General features: G+C 40.9%; 1 protein-coding gene across 1 annotated transcript in view; it reads left to right on the top strand.

Moving 5' to 3' along the window:
* FBXL7 (F-box and leucine rich repeat protein 7) overlaps positions 1 to 19,430 on the top strand; it is a 333,789-nt gene that overhangs the window by 222,948 nt on the left and 91,411 nt on the right. The window lies entirely within an intron of this gene.

The raw sequence follows: 19,430 nt of genomic DNA, 5'->3' as shown, positions 1-19,430 counted from the left end.
AAGACCTTTTCTTTAAGTGGAGAGATTGGAGTGTGCATTTCATGTTTATAGGACCGAAGAGTTGAGATGGAGAGATTAGTAACACAGGAGAAACAGAGAAAGATCAAAGAAGCAAAATTCTTGAGAAAGGAAGGAAGGATGAGATCTACAGCCAAAGTGAATAAGGGCTATTTCCTCCGTTCTAAGACAGAGGTGAGAATTGGAGAAGTGTTCAGCTGGTGGGAAGTGTTTAGGAAGAAAGGGTACACGAAGTAGAAAAGTGATTTTAGACAGGAAGTGTAGTAGATTTGCCAGGCATCACTGAAGCTTTATTTGACATTTGCAGTCGTAAATTTAAAGTGGCACCAAACAGCTATGTGATTTTCTCCGACAACATAAATCAACTATCATGCAGGCAGATAGAGGGTAGAAGGTAGGAACGATGAGATTGACAGTTTGGGCAGGTGAATCTGAGAGAGTGGTGATGTTTGCATGCAAGCGAAAATGGCGGTGAGCCAAGGAATCTAGGCTGGGCAACGGAGGAACTGAAAACAGAAGCTGGCTGGTGAGTAGTGAGAAAGCGGTGGGTTTAGTAAACGAGGGTGTCCGTCCAGGTGAAGAATCGGAATCATGGAGCTGCCATCGCTTCCAGCAAGTGAGTTGGAAGACAGGAGGGGTGGTAGAGAACGAGGATGCGATGCTGCTCCTAGAGATGAGAAGAGCCCGGGCGTGAATTTTGGGGGTAGATGACCAGGGTAGGGTGGAAGGAAAAAATCACTGGAGGTGAGGTTAAGGGACCGAAAGGCCAGGATACTGGATGCTGAAGTGACCAACAAGAGGGATCATCGTGATAACCAACGTGACAGGAAGGAGAGGGGAGTGTGGTGTAGGCGGTTGTTACGAGCCTCAAAAGAGCGAGACGTCGCAAGAACAAAGCGGGTAGGTGTTTGAAAGGAGGAAGTAGCAATAAGATTAACTGGCAGCCCGGAGGTTCCCGGAATACTGGAGAAAATAGTGTTTTCAGAAGAAAGGAGTGTGCTCGGGGGACGGCCCCGGGGAAAGCACAGAGGCGAAGGGAGCCGCCGGAGTCGCTCAGGAGGTGCCGGCGTGTGCTGGATCCGTGACCCAGAGCACCGTCGGCATCGTGGAAAAGCTCAGCAGGGATCGGAATTGTGGAGTTCCGGGTCGTGAGATGGGATGTGTGGGAATGGGAATGGCGATTGTCAGATCTCACGGGAAGCTTGAACTTTGGACAGTGACAGTAGGGATGTGGGGCACGATGAATGAGTTCTGAGAATTTCTCATCAGCACGGTGACCCCAAACACTCGCTCGGTGATCTGCAGCGAATGTTCCTCCCGCAGCCTACGTCGTTGTAGCGGTTTCTCACTATTCATCAGTATTACGGTCATTGCTTTGATAAGGGTCACATTATAGAATATAACGTGATGCTGCGTAGACATGAGAGAAAGCCAAGCAGGGCAAGCACGACTCTGTCGTCACTCTCTCTGGTGACCTGGACCAGTCATGTGACTGCTATGAGTCTGTACTCATTTAGGCTTATGGAGAAGCACAGGTGATGAGCTTCCCTTTTTGGCCTGCGTGCTATGCTGCCATTTGTTACTGAGAGGATATTTAAGAATATCTACTCATGCACAAATGCATTATATGAAATAATCACCACTGTCATTTTCTCCCGTGTTTTTATATTCCTTTTCTTTTGCTCCTTTATGTATCTGAGGGTTGAGTATACCTATTCCCATGAATCGAGTTCATAAAAGCCTTGGGCATGATGAAGCAAGCTTCTGTCCCACCAGCACAAGAGTCATGCAATTAACAGCATTTCAGAAAAACAGCTTATAATCATGAGGTAGCCTTCATAATTTCCCATCACATATATAAGACATTTGGGTGCTCCACATGGCTTTCACCAAACAGTCAGGAAGAAAGAGTGGATGGAAGCTGACAACTGCGGGCAGACTGCACAGAGCGAACTCCACATGTGCACGTGCATCACACGAATACATGCACGCACACACATGTGCGCACGTGTAGAGTATGGGGCAGGCTTCCAGAAGCTACCTGGTCACCTTTGCATCAGTTGGTTATCAACTCAGACAAGATACTTGGGAGTATTTTACATGGAGAAGAGAAATAGTCAATGAGGATGGTAACTTCATCTTTCTGTGCTTCCAAAAGTATAAGCCAATCACTGCTTCCCCACTCCCAATTAAAAGAAAGAAATGAGCCTCATACATGGAACTGTGAGCCCTCATAAAAGTCACATGCTTGATGGAAAGATGAAAAGCAATATGGATTACCATGTTGGAAACAGAGATGAACTAGCAGCTGGCTGTATTACCATATCAAAGAGTGTACTGTTGCAGTGATAATTCTCGGGCAAAGTAGATTCAGGACATTTTCGATTAAATCCTTTTAAGCTACGTCTCCATTCAGCTGCATCTGGTATATATTGTGGCCTGTTTGCTCTAACTTTCCAGCAGTGTGAAATCCCTTATTGGCTATAATAGCATGTGGCTCTGGTGGCATCTGTAAAACAATGACATTTCTTAATTTTCATAATAAACAGAAAATACTTTATAAAAAATTACTTTATAAAAAATACTTTATAAAAATTGACTAATTGGGTGAGACGGTCATTATAAAGTGAGTCCTTGAGCAGAAAAAAGCAACACAAAAAAATAACTTCTGCTTATGACCTAATTCTCTAGAACTTGTTTTCTCCGAGTGCAAGTGCTAGTAACTAGGGAATCCTCGCAAGTTCTACGTTTTTGATAGACATCTCTATAGGTGAATTCTCAATCAGTACTGCAACACAGATTAAAGGTAGATGGCATTAGAGGGGGTAGTTTTTCTATTTGTTTTCTCCCTCTTTGCTTCCTTCTTCCCTTCCTTCCTTCCCCTAAGAATAAAATAAAAGTGAAATAAAGAACGTGCCATGGCTGGACAACCAATAAGTAGAACTGGAATTCCAATTAGGTCTATCGCGGCCGAGATTTTACCTAACAAGGTTTTGAGTATCATCACTGATTTTTTTTTTTTTGATATCTCCTATTTTCTGAAATTGCCCTTCTATTTCCTGTCAGGTTATTAGGTGCTCTGAATGTCACGAGAGTATTCGGGACTCTGTCAGTGTATTCTATACTTACAGTGCCGACTGTCTCTTTGGTACTGGAAGAGGCATCCAATATCTAATATAAAGTCGTACCCCAGGAATGGAGTTTGTGGTTTACAGTGAGTTCGATATATTTAGTAAAAAGTAAATTGAGTAGTCTGTAGAGAGTCTTAAGTCTGTATCCAAAAGTTTAACTTGATTCAATTTAATCAAAAAATTAGTTACCAAGTGTATATTACGCATAAGGAACTTTTAGGTTCAGATGGCTGCAAAGATAAGTGTGGTGGCTGAAACGGTGGGTCACCTACAAGGTACATCCACGTTCCACACACCAGAACTTATGAATGTGACCTCATTTGGAGCAAAGGTCATGGCAGATGTCATTAAGAATCTCAAGACGAGGACATCGTGGACTCTGTGGGTGGGCCTCAAATCCAATGACATATGTCCTTGTAAGAGACACACAGAAGAGAAACACTTAGCAGAAGTCCATGTGACGATGAAGGCAGAGATGGGAGTGATGTGGCCACAAGCCAAGGACTACCTGGTGCCACCAGAAGCCGGACGAAGCAAGGAAGTGTTCTCCTCTAGAGCCTTCCGAGGAGGTGTGGGCCTTGCCTGCACCTGGATTTCAGACTTCTGGCCTCTGTAACTGTGAGAGAATAAATTTCTCATTTTAAGGCACTAGTTTTGTGGTAATTTGTCATGGCGGCCGTCGAAAACTAATAAAATAACTAAAAGCTAATCCCCAATGACGAATTTATAATATATAACAACCTGTGCAAATGCTAGAGTAAAGGTATTACAGTATAGGGGCGAAGGAGAATTTATTTCAAATAAAGATAGCTGGACAGGCCTTTGCAAGAGGCGTGCCCTCAAGGGGCTTTCTTGGGAGATGCTGGGGACATAAGAAAAGCAAAGACAGAGGGGGATTCAGGAATATAAACGGTCCGAGTCAATCTTGTTCCGTGGCAGGGACCTGAGACAGGAAGTGCTATAATCAAAACAAACTTCTAATATCATGAGCATTTAGTTGTAATCAGAAATGCAGAAAGCCTGATTTCTGTCAAATAGAGAGGGATACTCTATAGTTAGGCGTAGATTACGGAGAAATCTTCTCTTCCCACCTCCCATCTAAATTAAATTTAGTTTAAGAAATAGATGTATGAAGAAGCACTAGTAAGAAAAATAAAGAAATTTAGAGGAAACAAATTTCGGAGGTATTCTGAAGGCTCTGTAATGCTTTTAGATATTCACTTGTTATAATATTTAACATACTCTGACTTCTATTTACACAGCTCGTCCCCTGCACTCATTGTGGCTACCTGAGCAAGGAGATGCTTCCTTTATTAGTTTCCTAGGCCACCATAACAAATGATCGCACCTCGGATGGCTTACGACAATAGAAGTGTCTTGTTTCACAGTTCTAGAGGCAAGAAATCTGAAATCAAGGTGTCCGCAGGGCCACACTCCCTCTGAGACTCTCAGGAAGAACATTCCTTGCCTCTCCCTAGCTTCTGGTGACCCGTGGCAGTCTGTAGAGTTCCTTCACTTACAGACACATCACTCCAGCCTCTGCCTCCATCCCACATGACCTTCTTCCCTGTCCTTCTGGGCCCTCTCCTCTTCTGATGAGGGTACCCGTTACTAGATTGAGGGGCAGCCTAATCCAGCATGGCCTCATCTTCACTTACCTAACTACATTCGCAGGAAACCCTACTTCCAAATAAGGCCACATCCTGAGGTTCTGGGAGACATAGTTTTGGGGGAGAACACTCTTCAACCCACTACGTGACCTATTTATGTTTAACCCACAGGGTTTAGCCCAGTGTTTGACGTAGAACTGGTACCAACTAAATTTTGCTGACAAAGGAAGTAGACTTGTGATGTCCATTAATTATGTAACATTGCTAAAAAAAATAATAATAAAAACATGAAAAGAAGAACAAGAGAGGAAACAGAGAGTTGGGAGAGAGAAGAGAAACTTTTCAAGTGTCGCCTGGAGGTAAAAATCAAAGTTTGTAGCAGAGTCTATGAGGCCTAATGAGATGTAGCCCAAGCCTGCCTCCTTTTCGCCAGACCTCAGCCTTCTTCCAGCTTCTTCAGGTCCCACTACCCTTACCTGAAACTTTTTTTAAAAAGCACCATCTCTCCATGTGCCCTACAGGACTTGATATCTTTTTCTTTTTTTTTTAATCAGCAGCTGTCATAGTTTGGAGCCATATTTTTAACAATATGATATTTTTTAGTGTATCTAGCATCCCCCAGACCAAGAGCTGCATGGAGACAAGAACTTGCTTAATGTGCTCACAAAAGTGTCTCCAGCATCAAGAGTGTTTTATAGGTCCTTCTAGGTGGCAGCTTTTCAGATATCTTAGGACTATCATCATGATCAACCTAAGGCTTCTTCCACCTGAGCAAACCCCCTGTGGCCTGAAGTGAGGTTACTCTGCCTCTTGAGGCAAGCCAATGCTCTCCTCTGCCCCATATCTACTGACCATAAAGGTGAAGCACAGAATGATGATTTCAAGTCCATCGGCCACCACCCTGGCAGGTTTTCTGGCTGTTTATGCTCTGATTCCTTCACTAATGAGCTCCAAAGGCAGCTTTGGGATCACAACCTTTTGCCCTGCTGTGGCCTCTACACTCAAGTGTTGCTGTGTTTTTCCCATCACGTGGGTCTCTCGCACCCTCTGCAGAACCCAGGTAACCCAGCCCTTTGGCTCCCAGCCTCTCTTCTTTACTGCAGTTCAAAGCCAGCTCCCTGCTCTGGGGCCATGGCTTGTGGCCAGCTCCGGGACAGATGGAGTAGGAGGCAGAGTAGCCCAGGGATGCTGTAGACAGACCGCAGAGTGAGGCTGTGAGTCTCTTCACTGTACTGATGACTTCCCTCTGAATGAAGGCCTTCTAAACTATCACACTCAAAATAAAACAATGCTTTTTTGTGCATGCGGCATGCCTGGGAGAATTCATGGGAGGGAGATTCTGAACCTTGAACGTGCGCTGATGCTGCATGGGACTCCATTGTCAGCCTTCTGTTTGTTCCTGTTAGATTACCTTTAGTTAAAAACTCCGGATCATTTCTACAGTGATGCCACATTTTAACTCTCCTTGGACTCAAAACTAGATTTTTTTTTTTAATTTCAGACCTGATTTTAAAATTTAACCCTACCACATTTTATGTTGTTAAATTCAGTCCATTCTTGCAGTAAGTTAAGATCACTGTACATGATTTTTTTTTTAAATTATAGTCTGGCTGTTCCATAACAGAAGGAAGATAGCATCTCTAAACAGATGAAACCTTCTCTCTGAGCATAGATTCTGGAGTTTGCCTAGAGCTCAATGAGATGCTGCTTCTCCTTTAGCTATCTGACATTAGTAACCTGTTCACACACTCCGTGCCTCAGTTTCACACCTGTAAAATCAGGGACTAATAATCACATCTACCTGAAAGTGATGCCCCGAGCTTTAAATCAGATGATTCATACAGAGCTGAATGTGGTGCAGGGTGCTTTCTTAGAGCTAGTTGAAATGTTAGCTGTTATTTCTGTATCCATTTATTATGAACGTCCCCCATACCAGCATTTGTCTTAGCAAATCATTTTATCAGATGGCCGCTAGCCCAGTCACTGCCGAAATCATTAAGCGCTAAAGAAAATTTCCTGTTACAAAGATCCCTCTTTCCTCTTCCTTATCATCATCAAATTATGCTTTGAAAATCTCACAAACATGGCACATTCTTTAGAAAACAGCACAGTGGCTGGAAATCTGCAGGGTACCCGAGGCGTCAGAGCAGCCCTCCCAAACCTTAATCACTGATCCCAGAAGGAATGACGGGCATAGACTCGCTCTAAGAGAGGAAATTCAGGAAATAGAGGCACAGAAGTGAGACGCCCCGTTTTCTAACCTGTGATTCATGGGCGGGATGTGAACGAGTTTTCTGTGAGAATGCTTTTGTGAGGATATCTGTTTGGAAGATTAGAGTAAGTAGAATTAAACAGGCTTGTTTTAAGGCTCTGGGTTTCTTAACGTCCTTTTAACCATGGGAAGTCCATGAGTATTTGGTGTCCCTCTGGACGGGGCAGTCTGGGACAGGGGACAGAGTGTGGGCTCTGTAGCTGGTGCTCTGATCAGACTCCACATTTAGTACTAAAAACTGGAATCAGGATTTAAGATAAACCTTGGATTGGATCTAACGACTTCAGTTCTATAGTTTTTGTTTTTGAATATTCTGATGTCTTCATTTTCTCTCCACAAAGAACTTGGTTTTAATAATTCACATAAAACTATTTTATTCTCAAGATGTCGACAAAGAATATATGCCCAGTCATGTATCCACATAGTAACTATTACATGTTTCACCAAAGAAACTATTACATGTTTCACTTCATGCTTCAGGTGCCACCTAAGACCCAGCAATGATGTGTGTATGTAGAGCATTCAAACAACGTCCTTGGAGAGGACTTACCAGAAAGACCATTACAAAGTTGCAGACGGGGTTAAAAGGGACCTTGCCAAAGATGAGTGGCACCCTGGCCCAGCTCCTGAGCCTGACAGTGCAGAGGAGGGCATACTATCGGGGTTCTTTCCAGAACTGCAGGGGAGCGGTAGCTATGTCTGAAGGAGACTCCTTTGTTTGGGAGAAGAATGGCTGACTAGGGAGGATTTCAGATAAGTGCTATGACCTGTCCCTTTTCTCGCCCTCTCTGTTTCTGCTGGGATGCCCATTGGTCAATTCCAGCAAGGAGCCAAGGAGCAAAGGAGGCTTGTTGTCTAGGTGTAACCCTGAGAAGTCTGGCTCCTGGGCACAGAGTAGGGTACAGAAGGTTCCAGAGTGGATCTGGTGAAGCAAATTTAGAACGTGACTAAGAGTGTCCCAGAGAACACTCAGTTAGTACCTACTTTGCAAGAACAATAGGTAATTTTGATTAATGATTAAAAAGAGTAATTTCATTATTTGGAGCTTCATTAATAGCTAACCATTATGATATTATAATAATAAGTGGCAAGATCCTACTTTATATATTCATAAATGCAGGAAAAAGAACAGAGATGAAATTATAATGCATATGCTGGCTTAGCTGTCAAGCGTTTTGTGTCAAAGCAACTATTGTTGACCTCATGATTAAATGATGCTCATCGAGTACCTTCTGGTTGGGAGAAAGCAATAATTAGGGGATTCCACTCTACTTTTTTCTTCCAGTTTGATTTAGCATGTATTCATTTAACACCAAGCCAGCTGTGTACCAGTCCATTACACCTCAATAAAGCTGAAAAAAAAATAATATAAGTACTCCTTCCTCACACCCCACACTAAATAACATGAAGTTCATTGCTTCGCCTTTAGACATTCAACTTTCAGATGTTTTCCAGAATGCATGATGGACGTAAGTGGGGCACAGTCTTACCTTTCCAAAGGATAGACTGTCTTCAAGAGAATAGGCCTTTCTGGGTCGTTTGCTTGCACATGAAGGGGGATTGCTGGATCATAGGGTAGTTCTAGTTTTATTTCTTGAGGAATCACCATACTGTTGTCCAGAGTGGCTGCACCAGTTACATTTCCGTCAACATTCTCGCCAACTCTTGTTATCTATTGTATTTTTGATGACAGCCATTCTAACAGGTGTGAGGTGATATTTTATTGTGGTTTCAGTTTTCATTTCCCTGATAATTAGTGATGTTGAGTACCTTTTCATGTACCTGTTGACCATTTGTTTGTCATTTCTGGGAAAATGTCTATTCAGGTCCTTTGCCTATTTTTAAATCAGGTTATTTATGTGTTTGTTTGTTTGTTTGTTGCTATTGAGTTGTATGATCTCCTTGTATATTTTGGATAACCCCTTGTCAGATATGTGGTTTACAAATGTTTTCTCCCATTCTATTCCAAGGATATCTTTTCATTTTGTGATGCTTTCTTCTGCTATACAGAAGCTTTTTAGTTTATGTACTCCCATTTGTTTATTTTTGTTTATTTTTTATTTTTTTGCCTTTGCTTTTGGTGTCAAATCCAACAAATCATTGCCAAGATTAATGTCAAGGAGCTTGCCATCTATGTTGTCTCCTAGGAGTTTTATGGTTTCAGGTCTTACATTCAAGTTTTAATGCATTTTGAGTTGATTATTGTGTATGGTATAAGATAGGGGTCCAGTTTCATTCTTATGCATGTAGTTACCCAGTTTCCCAGCAATATTTATTGAAAAGACTCTCCTTTCCCCACTGAGTATTCTATGCAGAGAATAGCATACCTTTGTCAAATATTAGTTGACCGTATATGCAGAGGTTTATTTCTAGGCTCTCTATTCAGTTCTATTGGTCTATGTGTGTTTTTATGCCAATACCAGAATGTTTTGATTACTGTAGCTTTGTAGTATAGTTTTAAAATCAGAAAATGTGATGCTTTTAGCATTTAGCATGTTCTTCTTTCTCAGGATTGCTTTGGCTATTTGGGATCTTTTGTGGTTCCATGCAAATTTTAGGGAATTTTTTCTATTTCTTTGAAAAATTGAAATAAAGCTCTCTCATGTCTGTGTCAACTCAAACCTTTACTCACCGTGATAAATAAATCATTAATTCTTGAATGCTACCTGGTTATATATTATTTGCATTTTATCAAGGAGGGAGGGGATAAGCATTCTTTTTCAATATGGAGCATAACACAAATGTTATAACTATTAACTAAAAGCAGAATTGGGTACAGTCCACTTTTATTCCTGAATACTTTTCGGTACATCTATAACAGTTCCGCAGAAAGTTTTTAAGACTCATACTGTTTCCAGGATATCTCAAATTGCTCTGTTCATTATTTAATCCAGCTACAGTGACATCTCCTGGCCAAGAAGAAACAACTGGTAGACATCTTTAGAGGTGATGGAAAATTATGAATAAGGTCTAAAAGAAAGAAATAAAAGATGCTTGCCAAATTCTATGTTTTAAGGCCATTGGCATTTGATAGGTTCTTATTTTCTTTACCCCCATGTTCAGAAGAATGAATGACTGATCAGAACTAGTAATAACTCTCTTGACTGAACATAGGTAAATAAAGCAAGGAAAAGTGTTTTAAAATTGGCAAGCCCTTATGGAAAGAATTGCCAGAGCCTTATAACTCGGGTAGTGAGTATTTTGGCTCATAGGTTCCCAGGCCTTCCCTTATCTTTTGGAGTGAGTTAGATGACTGGCTTTTTGAATATTTTATCTTTTCTTTTTCTTAACAACTTTGGGATACAAGGCTAACCAGTGATCACACAATTGTATGCTGATTTTAGCCTCCTTTATTCCTGATTTCCAACAAAAAAGCTATTGTTTGCAGCCTAATAACAATGTAAGAGGGGAGGGGAATTTAAAAAAAAACACACACACACAAAAGGTCCTTCCTCTATAGATAGAAATTTGGCTTCTATACAGGCCAGAGAGAGCAAGCAGGGCGTATTTCCTGTGGGAAGTATTTTTTCAACTTTTTTTAAGCTTTATTTCTCAGTGTGATCCCTTAGCATGAATTGCTTGTGAAACTTTAAAAGATAATTTAAGGTTTAGGCTGGTAGATAACAGATGTGCCAAAGGAAGCCTTACTTGTGAGTCTGTGGCTCCTCATTGCTGGGAACACACCAGTCTGATTTTTTGCGTGTGTTTTGTTTTTCTATAGCCTTCTCTTCCTCCAGGAATCTAGTTTAGGAACTGGAGAATCCATGGCTCTGACTGATGAGAGTAGATGAAAGATGTCTGAGAAATGTTGAGGGGATAGAGAGAATAAAGAGGTAGTAACAGACACAGAACTAGAAAGGCTTTCTTCTTACAATCCGACTAACATTTTTCTAAATATGTAATTGTTTGCAGTTCAGAGGGATGTAGTCAAAAATGTTTCTGTTTTTCGCACTAGGGTGTTAAACGTTTATCTGTTTGGAAAGCCAACCATAATTATCAAAATGTGATGCAGTCTGCAAACCTTAAACTATATAGAATTCTAATGAAAATATGCCTAGAAGCTACATGTTATAGTTACCATCCGTGTACCTTTATTTATAGTGAAAACTTTAAAATTCAGGTCCTTTAAGCATCGTTAATTTGAACAAAATGTGCTTTCCTTAAGGATGCAATCATGAGAATTACCAGCAAACAAATAAGGTGTTTGATCATAGAAATCAGCTCAAGGTTTTGTTTTTTGTGTTTTTTTTTGTTGTTGTTGTTGTTGTTTTCAAGAGGTGGATATGTATAACTTCACTGTTCTTCATTTGGGGGGCCAAGTAGGGAGGGTGGAAGAAAATAAGATAGAGAAAAATATTTTCGTTTTAAGTTAGAAGAAAATGAGCACACATCTTAATATTTTTGCCTGTTCAGAGATCCAAGTGGCCATGAGCGTCTCATTGATTTCAAAGGCATGCTCTTCAAATTACTGCCATAAATACAACCGATGAAAAAAAACGGAGTCACATCTTAAAACTGAATAATAGCAGACTCGAAAATATTTAATTTCTTATTCTCAAGTGCCTTTATGATAATATGTAATCTACTTTTCTAGGTCATAGATAAGCCATAATCTGTTTTTCTGACCTTACGGAGTATTTCTCCTAGGTAATTTAGTTGATAAATTTTCTTACTAACATACTATACCATTTGAAGTCAAGCCATTGTGTTTATTATCCATCGCATTTCAGTGCTGTGCATTTTCTCTCAAATAGATCGCTTGCAGAATAAATTGTTAAATTATGAAGAAATGTTGAGGTGTAATAGGATTTTCAAAATCAACTGTGAAAATCTCTGAAAGGTTTTCTGCCATAGAATTCAAGAATGTCTTCTTAGCTAAGGCAAGATGAAGTGGGAACTTTGCTATGAATTATAATGATAAGGGCACATTTTCCCAAAATCATCAATGGGGAAGACAACAGGGCAGGTAAGTCCTCTAACTGTTAGGATGGGCAAACTGTTGCCCCCAGGCCAAATCCAGCCTGCCAGCTGCTTTTGTAAATAAAGTTTTATTGGAACACAGCCACACTCATTTGTCTACAGCTGCTTTTGTACTACAATGCAGAATTGAATAGTTGCCACAGAGATTTTTGGCATTCGAAGCCTCAAATATTTACTCTCCATTCCTTTACAGAAAACGTTTGCCAACCCCTTGCCATGTTAGCTTGTCATGTTAGGATCTGCTTCAGTTTCTGACCCAAACTGCCAAATGAAAACAGAGTCCTTGACATAGACACAGGCCATTGCGTGAGATTTTATACCGGCCATGACATCCATTTCTTTATGGTTTGCAAATGAGGGAAGCAGCCAGATCTTTTAGCACCCTGGTAATAAACATTTTTCCCTCCTGGCACACTCCAGTATTCACTGGGTTCCATTGCGCCAGGACAGTGAAGATTATGGAATTCTTTCAACTGCCTGAGGTGTGATCAAGTTGGCCAAAGTCAATGTCAAAATTAGGCACAGACAGGGTAGCACAGAATGGATTTGAGAATGTGCATGACAAGATCCAGAACTACTCAATGGGAGACTCAGAGAAGACTGCAGAATGGTGTTTTTTCCCTTGTTGACTCTATATTTTCACGCACATTCGTGGTAGTTGAAGGAAGAAGACGACTCTCACAGTTATCATGAAACAGTACCCTTTGTTTTGGCTGCTTTTAAAAAAGTACAATTATTTGTAGGAATCGAAACTACCAAGTGGATTTCAAAAAGAAATAAACACAGCGAAGAGATCATCTTGGCTGTCGTCATGAATGTAGCTTCGAAAGGGATTCCGTTTCGCCCTGTGAGTTAGTCTCGTCTCCTTGTTCTGAGAGCAGAGCTGGGACAGAACTTGCCAGTCCGATATGACTGATATACTATGTCACCCAGTCTCAAACACTCTTAAAGGTGGCACGAGTCATAATTAAGACAGTCGACAAGTATAACGCAGGACTAACCTAGATGAACCTGATGTGTGTGGTCTCTCATATGAACACGATTACTGAAGGTTCCTGTTTGTCCCATTGGTTTGAAAGTGCTCAGCTTCGGGGCTGAGCTAACATGAAGCGCCTTTGTGAGAATTACAAGAAGGCACTGCTTGCTGTGGCCAGCTAGAGATCAGGGCCCCTTCCTCTGGGCTGATGCAGCCCTGCTCCAGAGAGGGCATAGCTCACTGAGTGGCATACTGAATCTTAACACCTAGCTCGGCCCCCAGGCCAGATGTCTGGCAGTATACAACCATATATGGCTGCTCTGTGGCCCTGGGCACGGTAATGGTAGTGACAATAGGTTCATGGGGATGTATCTTGTTCGATATATGCCACGTTTCAGCCTTGATCTGAAATCAATATTAGTTGAATTCTTGTATTTTGGATACCTGGAAAATACTGGGTTGTAATTTAAAAAAAAAATTAAAACCGTTCTTAAGAATAGCCTACAGTTTAGACAAGAAATTTGTGATATCCGTACTTTTAAAAATGTAACTTTATGCTCCTGAAAGAAACTATATGCTCTGAGACTTGAAGTCATCTAAATCCCAGGAAATACTGGCTTTTAGATTTGCCCAGACCTTTCAGGGGAAAGTAATTTGGATCTTTTTCCATTTAATTTTCCAGATAATTGCTGTGGTTCCTCCCCATTTCTCCATTAATAGAGCCCAGATGACGGAAGAGAGATAGCACAGAAAAATGGGAACTTGGAGGTGGCAGAATAAAGCAAGATGGCCATAATGCTAAGAGCATCGGTGCCATGTCACGTGATTCTTCTGACCACAAGCTGTAGCATAGCATTCAGTCTGCTATTGTTCTCGTGTTCCTGGCAGACCCTAAGCTTTTTATTTGGGAAGACCGATGACCAAGCATGTCTGCCTCTAAGCACACAGACACCCGCAGGCTTGCCAAGAACCCTCACACTGTGTGAGTGGAGTCTCTTCCCTTTGCTCAAGGATGATGGAGAAGGAAATAAAAATCACTTAAGCACTTTATGATTTTCTTTTCTTCCGATTCCCCTTTGTCCTTTGGGATAATTTAATTTTTTTCCATTTATGAAGCTGACAGTTTTTCCACATTGTCTTGAACTCTCTTCAGCACAGATAAATTTTTTATACTGAAGTACCATTTTTGTATAAAAAGTGGGAAATAAGAATTTATATTTGCAGCTCCTGCGTCCAAACCGAGTCTCTGGGATCCTCAGAAGCTAGTTACCGTGGCGATGTGGGAAGGAGTTTGCTGAGCAGACAGGAGATGGAGTTGAAAGAATACTTTTCACTGTGTGTCTTTTTTTTTTTTTCACTTACGGTGTATGTGAATTTGTTACCTATTCAAAAAAAAACTTAAGGTAAAATATTTTTTAAATCAAAACAAAAACAGAAGACAGCAGCAACCCGAATAAATGCTTCGCCCACACTCTTCACAGTAGGATGTGGAAGGGCTAGCAGACCTCCACTCTTCCGAGAGAATGTAGGTGCCATGGTTTGTCAGAGCCCCAAGTACCTTTTCCCTGACTTTACCTGGTTGATTTCGGGGGAGGTGAAACTCACGGTCTGCAAATGAAGATTTTAACCGAGACTGAAAATTCAATGAAGTAGTATACAGACCTCAGCACTACGACATGACGCCTTGAGGCAGTCCTTTCTGCCAGAGTTTATTACAGATGCTTACTCATTTTCCTTCTTAGAGACAATTCAGTGTACTCTGCACTCACTCATAAGATGAGTAGTGAATGGCTGACACGTGCCCAGCACTGGCCAAGCAGTGGAACGTCACAGTGAACAAGACCTTCTCTCTGCCCAGACGATACCTCAGCTTAATGGGGGAGACAGCTGTCTATGTACACAATGTCACTGGACTGTCGCGGGTGAAATGCACCGTGCAGTACAAGAGGCAGCTGACTATAAAGTTCTGTGGTGAGACAGGAAGGAGCGACAATGCCCGTCTCCTCATATCACAGGTGCTGTCTTCATAAAGTGGAAACGAAAGACAGAAAATAATATATTTCTATTAAGTGAATGACAGGCCTTATGGAGAATTCATAAAAGAAATAAACCAACCCTAAGAAAAATGAACAGGTAGGCAGTAACAACTAATACCGATTGAGCTCCTACAAGCCAGGAACATGGTATAAATCATTTCCTTTAATCTTCTCGACAAACGAAAGAGGCAGGTATTTTATCCTTATTCTGTAGCTGAGAAAATGATGACCCAGTAAGCTGAGGTGTGCCGCCAATAAGCAGTGAATACCTGAGGTGGGCTGCTGAGCCCAACCCTAGACATGCGCCAGTGTCTCCGGACCCCTGTGTTTGATGGAGCCGTGTTCTGGAGGTTGTCAAAGAACTTGATGAAGGTTATACGGCCAGTCTCTTCAGCAGCTCCTGACTCCAAACCGAAAAGCTGGCTTCGGTCTAATAGTCCTTATTAGAAGGTGCACATAAAAGCACCTGTTCTCAGGCCATAGCAGTCAGGGTTCCCCAGAGAAACAGGATCAATGGGCTCTGTTTATAAATACACATAACCAAGAGGAGTGCGTGTGTGTGCGTAAAAGGATTTACTTTAAGGAATTGGTACACGTGATTGCTGGGGTTGGTGAGTCCAAAACTCACAGGACAGGCCGGCCAGCTGCAGACTCAGGCAGGAGTTGATGCTGCAGTTTAGAGGCAGAATTTCTTCATTTCTTGGAAACCCGTTTTGTAGTTAAGACCTTCAGCTGTTTGGGTGAGGCCCACCTACATTGTGGAAGGTAAAATTTACTTAAAGTCAACTAATTTTTGACATTAAACACATCCACAAAATACCTGCACATCAATACCTCGATTAGTGTTTGATTAAATTTCTGAGTACTATAGTCTAGCCAAGTTGATATATAAAACTAACCATCACAAGGAATCGGAGCCATTGACAGTAGACTACAAGATGATGATAACTTAAATGTTACGATCACAAGACTACTAAAAAGGATTACAGAGCAAGCCACATGTATAAAGAACTTTTAATGGAAGGCTAAGTGTAAATGGTGTATATGTAAGAACATTTCTGGGCCAAAAGTGTAACTTCCATTTTGACAAGAAAAGACATGTCATTTCTAAATCATGTTTGTTTATCAATGGGTACTGAATCCTCTCTCTAACAAGCTAGAGTTTTGAAATATTCTTTCCTGGCTTTAGAAGTATTTATTGAGGTAGGGGTTGGGGTGTGTGTGGATAAAAGTGGGAAAGGGGTGACCTTCTATTTTTGACTGTCTTCTCCGAAAATTTCTTGTATTGTGTCTACGTAACAGTACAGAAGATTCTAAGCCCCAATGGTCAGCACAGTAACCTATTTGATATTGCTGTAAGAGTTTAGTGTGCCAGCTGAGTTCTAATACATTTGATGCATTTGAAGCATTTGATGAGCTTTTTAAGAGAGGTATATTTACCTCCATCCTATTCCATGAAATTCAAAGATGTTTGACACCTCAGGTAAAAAAAGGCTTAGCCTGATAGAGTATTCCTCACCTCTATCAGGTGAAAAAGGAAAAAAGAAAGCTTTCAGGATGACAGAAGGCCATGTCCCCAATTCCTACCTTTCCCTCACACCCCCTATTTAATTCATCAACAAGTCCACTCGGCTCTACCTCCAAAATCCATCCTGACTCTGAGTACTTCTCACCATCTCCTGTGTAACGACCTGCTCTAAGAGGCATAACAAAGTACTACAGACTGGGTGGCCTAAAGAATATATTTTCTCACAACTGGGGAGTCTAGCAGTCCAAGATTAAAGTGCTGCCTGGGTTGGTTTGTTCTGAGGTCTCTCCTTGGCTCGCATACGGCCTTCTCCTGTGCCTTCACACGCTCTTTCTTTTGTGCCTGTCTGTGTTCTAATCGCCTCTTATTACAAGGGCACCAGTCATATTGGAGTCGGGCCTGCCCTAACGACCTCATTTAACCTTAACATTATTTATGACCTATTATGGCCTCATTTAACCTTAACCTCATTTAACCTGAAAACCTCGTTCAAGGCCCTATTGCATTTGGAAGTACTGGGGAGTTAGGATTTCAGTAGATGAATTTAATGGGGCAGGGGACACAATTCAACCCATCATAACTTTATAGACGTAGACTAAAAGAGAAGCAAGCACGATGTACTGAATTGCACAGCGTAATGACCATCTGTAGGCCAGGGAGAAGGGATGATATCTCTTTTAGATCCTGAAATTTCACCCTTCCCAAATAGAAATCTACACTCTTGAATTTAACTACATGTACCCCACGATCTGAAGTTAAAATAAAATAGCTACTAAATGTGGTAGAATATCATTATTAAGACATAACTTTTTGATGGATTTTTAATTTTTTACGGATTTAACTTAAGGTTTATCTAAGAGCCAAGTCTTCACTGTGGATTCATATAATGACATCTAATTATGAAGTTCTTTGAGAAACTATATCACCATAGCCATCGAGAAGCTTTGTAAATGTCGACGCAAGGCCTCAAAAGCTCTATGTGACCCCTAAGGTCATAGAATTTATCAACGGTAATTAATTCCAGGAGAAAAACAATCCATTTAGGAAAAAAAGGGTTATTTAATCATAGGATTTTAAAAAGAAAGCTAAGTTCTTTAAGATAACTTAAGTATTTGATGGGATTTATTTAACCATTTAACTTCAGTGGATATAAAATAGATTTCTTTGCTTTTATTAATTTATTTTAAATTGAAAAATTATTCGGATATTGAAGGAGATGGAAGGCTCACCTTTCTCTTTCAGTCCGTGGGTAAATAGAGAAAGGTGAAGGTTGATTTTTGTCATACAGCCTTTCACAATTATTTCTCAAGTTGACCTGCTCAAAAAAAGTCATAATCACAGAATCAAATTTTACAAATTATAAAGTTCTTCGAGATCATCTGATCCAATCTCATAATCTGTAGGTGTAGTAACCAAGACCCAAGAAAGGCAAAATGACTTAATTACAGTTGAATGATTTAACAGAAATATTTAAAACTTACAAATATACTTGTTTGTTATAATAATTTTTCAGTTTGCTTGTTTATAGGCTGCATAAGATAATTCATTTATTTTCTAACATAATGTAAAGTCTGATGCTTTGTTGCCTGTCGCTTCCTTAGTCAAAGCAAAAAAATTAACTCCCTAACCACTGGTGCTTAATGTGTTTATTTGTGGATGATTTATCTCAAAATTACCTTCTCGTATATCTGCTTAAATTGGCTTCGACAAATGTAGATACTAAATAAATAAATAAATAAATAAATAGATAGATAAATAAATAAATAAATAAATTTCTGGAGTAGCCTAAAAAAAAAAAAGCACAAATAAGTTAAAAATAAATTATTGTTTTAAAACAGTTTGCAAAATTGGGAATTAGCAACAGACGGGAAAGAATTTAAAAGATTTTAGGTGAAGTGACATTTAGCCAGCACCATAATTTGCTTTCCACACTGAGGCTCATTTGAGATTGTGGGAGTTTTAATAATTATCAGGTGGGGACATTAGGTATAAAAAACAGGGCTTTTCCCAACAAACTTGGACATACGCTCAATTGTAGCTTGGTAAGTGTGTCTCTCAAATACACCAGCTAAAGAGAGTGGGGGACCATGAATGGCAAGGGACAGGAGCAGCACAGAGCGAGGAGGACAGTGACTTGCTGTGTGGCCTCCCCATTCCACCTGCGTGGACCCATCTGTCACATGTGCCCTGTGAGGCATCTTCCATTTCTAAATCAATGCCATGATTGCATTTCTAAACAGTAAAAACTGTGTTATGAAGAGAAACTAAAAGAACATTTTGAGGTGATGAGACACACCAAGGGGACACGAGGAGTTCGGCCGCTTTGCCTTTAGAGACCCTCCATATGCTTCAGCCGTGTGCTGGGAAGGGGAAGGCCACAGAGAAAGAAGACCTGTGTTCCTGAAAATTCCAGAGAACCTGGTGAAGCAGGACGTAGCCCCTTCTGGCTGGAGAGGAAAAAGAAGCCGAAGTCACCGGTGTGGCCAAACCCTGCGCATTCTGATGAAATGCGGGTCAGAGTGTTTAGATGGAGTTTTGTGATAGCTCGAAAGCAGTTCAGGGTGGATATTTTTGTCAGGAGTTTGAAGTAAGGTCTTAGTCTGACGGGGCATATCAGCCTTACAGCACCCTGCGCTCTGGATTCGCAGGTGGCCCAGGGCTGAAAATTATTCGGCTTCTCAGCTCGGTGAAAGGGAAGACTTGGCTCCTGGGTGTAGAGGGCTCTGACCGTCCACCGGTGTCCCTGTGACCACAACCAGGAGTAGGCAGTTGAGACAAGACAGCCATTCCAGGATGTCAGCAGTGGGGACAAATTCGTACTGAGGACTAGATAATTTATTGTTTTCCTTTTTTCCAAATAAGCTGAAATATGGGGTGGA

This window comes from Pteropus medius, unplaced genomic scaffold (genome assembly GCF_902729225.1).
Source record: "Pteropus medius unplaced genomic scaffold, Ma_sr-lr_union100, whole genome shotgun sequence".
NCBI classification, from domain to species: Eukaryota; Metazoa; Chordata; class Mammalia; order Chiroptera; family Pteropodidae; genus Pteropus; species Pteropus medius.
This window is presented reverse-complemented; position numbering and strand designations above follow the sequence as displayed.